At 51.3% G+C, this 4,210-nt stretch overlaps 1 protein-coding gene across 2 annotated transcripts in view; it reads left to right on the forward strand.

Moving 5' to 3' along the window:
- Positions 1 to 4,049: 4,049 nt before the first annotated feature.
- NDRG3 (NDRG family member 3) overlaps positions 4,050 to 4,210 on the forward strand; it is a 68,649-nt gene continuing 68,488 nt past the window's right edge. For both annotated transcript variants that reach the window (XM_026056300.1, XM_026056308.1), the window contains exon 1: positions 4,050 to 4,126. The gene's annotated coding sequence lies outside the window, so the exon portion shown is untranslated. The remainder of the gene's footprint in view (positions 4,127 to 4,210) is intronic.

Genomic DNA, 4,210 nt, shown 5'->3' on the forward strand with positions numbered 1-4,210 from the left:
CCTCAGATGCCTCCACCCACAACTCTGCCATTGGGCCTGGGAGTCTCATTTAAGCTCAGCCTTCAGTCCTTGCTTGAGCTGTGATGCAAGAGCACGAGTCTCTAGCTCACCTGTTCCTGCTCCTGGCCATAGACCACATTGATCCTGACCTGCAGACTGGCTTCCCAGCTTGACCTTGTACCTATCTCATCATTATGGACTTGCCCAGTCACTGGGCTGTGTCTAATGTTGGTTATCCTCACCAGACTTGACTCTGACCTGCAGACTGATTTCCTAGCTTGACCTTGAACCTCCCTTATCACCACATGCTTGTCTGATGATCTGGGCTCTTGGCTGAACCTGGCTACTATCTTTGGTGACGGGGGACAGGGCCTTGGCTGGGGAGGCCCCTGCCTTGCTGGACCTGCTGGCTGTGTTACTGTGCTTGTCTCCCAGCTCCCCAATTCCTCAGGGAGCAGCTGGCCCTTGCTACTCACTGATAAGTGTGTACTCATCTTGGATACCAGTTTCTTTTTGGTAGCCTGTTAAAAGAAGGGAAGGGAGCTGGGATTGAATTGGGAAACCTATGGGAGGGGTGGTCCCCACAGTCCCCTGAGCTTCAGTTTATAATCATGGAAAAGACAGATAACAGTGCACCAAATGGGTGTGTTGCTAGGATAGCACCAGTATTGGCTGGAAAAATGGAACACTAACTGCTTACAGACTTGTGAATGAGTGTGCAACACCACAGCACTGAAGTGAACCTGACTCTCAGTAACTAGGGAGCAGATTAACTTGGCCTTCAGTGCTGGGATCAACCATAGAGTGGACCACCAAGGTGGATTGTCCGGATCTGCAGGGTAAGACCAGATCTAGTCCAGCTCAGAGACTTGAGTCTCCAGGCAAGAACTGGGCTCACTCTAGCAGCAGGCACCATCAAGGCAATGAACATTCTCCAGCTTGCTGTCAACATCGCACAACCTGGGAAAGTATCATGTGGCTAGTAAGGGCAAAGAACTGGACTTGTCTATGTGGACTGTTACTCTTACAGGGGCATTAATTATACAAAACGCTTCACTGTGTACTCACTGTATTGCCTTTAATGGGTCATGGTGGCACCAGGATGTGAGGTCAGCCTGCAGCTACTCGCACTCTGCACACGTTGCGTGGGGTACATGTGCAGCTCGTGGCGGGGCACCACTGGAGGCGAGCTCCTGGCTAGGGCTGCTCCTTCTGACCTTCAAGTGGGGACTGCCAGGACTGCTGACAAATGAGAAGGCCCCGGCCTGATGGTAAGCTAGCTGGACAGCATGGGAGAAACTGCTGGCCAGGATATGAGAAACTGCTAGACATGTCAGATAACAGTGTGAGAAGGTGAAAAAACTAACAGATAGCACTGTGGGAGATGGCAGGATTTCACAGGTGTTAGAGGGAGTGAAAACAGCTGAACCTCAGAGATAACTAGAGGGGAGTACTAGGGACCATATCAGTAATACTATATAAGGCTGAGATGTTATAAGTAACAGCATCAGAAATACCAGATTTGGATATGGATGCAAATATGATTGGTGCTGTCAGGAGGTACCTGTCAGGCAGCATGGTGCTTGATCACCACCACTGGAGCAGGACAATAAATCAAACTTGTTCTGACTGTCCCGCATGAGTCAAACCTGGTGGCACAGGTGTCTTCTCTGGCTCACGAGAGCACCCAGACAGATGGAGCAGCCTGGTATCCCAGTGTCAGTGCCTGTTCTAGGCTTGACAGCATTGGCATCCACTCACCAGTTCCTAACATATTATACTGTAAAGCTTTACCTAGATCCTTTTCTCGAGCTTTTCCTGTGTTTAAAAGCATTCACCTTCACTAACATCTTTACAGTGCTCTTTTTATTCTACTGGAACCATACTGGGGAACTGTTTACCTTCATACAACCCCTTCTCTTTGCCGACCATCCCCCATTGCTATTCATTAACATTCTTAAAGTATTTAAGATTTTCTTAAGTAGGGCCACTGGGTGGCACCAGAAACCAGAACATGGATTAAGTTTGGGAGCTATATTTTTTTAGTTGTTTGGGGCAGATTGATACTAAAGGTAAGGTGAGAGAAGCTGAGGCTGCCACTCTCCTGGGGGCCAAATATTTTCACCGAGGCATTCCTGAAAGGTGTGTGCGAGCGGGGGCAGCAACAGGTAGAAATAGCAAAAGCACTCCTTTCTTAAGACTGCAATTACATACACCAAGTTTTGCACAGAACTTACTGTTCATTTAGATTAGTAATTTTCATAACATCCCCAAAAGAACATGGCACCAGAGAGTTTGGCAGTGAATAAGTAGAACGCAGAATAACAACTACAGCTCCCTCAAACATTCACATTTGTTCAAGGTTCTGGCAGTGTGCGTTGAAAGGAATGAGCAAATTTGTTCAAACTAGCAACTATTTAGCCTAAGACCTACCTCTGAAAAAATCCCAGAGCTCTGTTTCAGGAGCAGGTTTTGGAACGCCAGCTAAGGGTGCTCTGGGCACACTGTTAGTTTGCGTAGCCCATCTCTGACCCTGATAACTCTTGAGTCTCAATCTCCTCAGCTATCCCCATGCCTGTGGTTGCAGAAATCCCCATACTTCACTGTGCTGGTTTAAACTGGGGTGTTGGTACCGTGATCTGCTGGAATGGCATAAATTATTCTGTTGCAGTCCTAACCTTGTTTGCTTTCTAACTACGATCGTACCCAGACAAACATGTAGTTGGGACTGCAAGTGGTGAGTTCTTCACTGGTGACAGGGCAGCACACTGAGCTGGACAAGGAAGTTTTCTGATGTTCTGAGTTTTTAAAAAATTTCTCTGCATCAGAGTGAAAGGAATAGAGAAAGAAGAGACTACAGGGCGGTGTGAGGAAGAAGTGGGCCTGGACTGCCCAGGAACAGTGAACTGGGACCTCCAATGTGGGCCAGAGGAGTCTGCTGGTTGCTGAACAAAGACTGCAGTTGAGAAGAAAAAAGGCTGTCTTTATTTGCAGGACTTGAAATTTCTCCAAATAGCAGAAATTCTCAAATCCCTTTGTTAAAAATATGATGTAGAGAAACATCTAGTTTCTCTGAAAAGCAGTCTTCTCATTGAAATGAAGGGACTCCATGACTGTTTTACCTTGTTGTACGGCTGTTGTGGCCAAGAGCAGCTAAGGTTTGACATTGTCCTGGTCAAGCATGTTTTAAGCTCTTGCTGTGCTTTCTCTTCATCTAATACCCAACCTCATATGGGAAAAAAACAGTCCCTCTTATTAGTGCTCATGCAAAATGCAGGCTGCTGGCTACAGTTGCACCCACTGCACCACTGCCGAACCTGGGGGTCATTCAGGACCCCAGTTCTTTGTCATTGTCACCAATGAGCAGAGGGACTGGGCCCATTTCAACTTTTCCAGAAAAAGACGCTGGGGAGCGGGGAAGGGTAAAAAAGCAAAAACTGTGTGTGTAGAGGTGAACTAAACACATGCATGTATTTCATCTGGAAATATAAACTGAGGAAATTACATACACCTAAGGGCTGCCTTCGTGCTCGAGTAAGGGCATGCCCTGCCCATGGCCGCCTGGCAGCGTTTTGCCACGGGCAGCAAAGCGAGGGGCCACGGCTCCTGCCACAAAGCCGCCCCCCGTCAGTGCAGGCCACGACCCACCCGGTTCCTCGGGCGGCCCCGGGAGAGGGACGGAGCCACCGGCCGCGAGCCCGCCCCGGGGCCAGGGCCCTGCCCGGCTCGGGGTGGTTACGGGGGTCGGTGCCGAGGCTGTTTCTGCACCAACGACACGGAGGACCCGTGGGAGAGGTTCCCCTAACGCCCCTCCACGTTAGCCCCGTGACACACGGCCGCGGCCGGTCGCCTCCCATACGGGCAGGGCGCTACAGCCCGAGAGGGGAAGGAGAAGATGGGGTCGGGGTAGCAGGGCTCCAGGCTGAAGGCGATGCGAAACGAACTACTCCCAAGATGGCGCCTCCCGTTGGCTCACGGGGAGGACGCCATCTTGTTTGTAGTCCAGAGCCCTGGGCAGCCCCTGCGCATGAGCAGACTCCGCGGCGCGTCCCGCGGCGCAGTGCGCACGCGCACAGCGGCCCCACATGCCGCGGCGGTTGGAGCTGTTGAGGTACCTGCCGTTCAGGTGAGCGCGGCCGTAGCCCGCGGCCCGGGGCGCCGGCGGCGCTGGCAGCGGGGCCCGGGGCTCGGGAGCCGGCCCTTCCGCGGC

The sequence above is a fragment of the Apteryx rowi genome, unplaced genomic scaffold, assembly GCF_003343035.1.
Source record: "Apteryx rowi isolate R43461 unplaced genomic scaffold, aptRow1 scaffold_0, whole genome shotgun sequence".
Taxonomy (NCBI): Eukaryota; Metazoa; Chordata; class Aves; order Apterygiformes; family Apterygidae; genus Apteryx; species Apteryx rowi.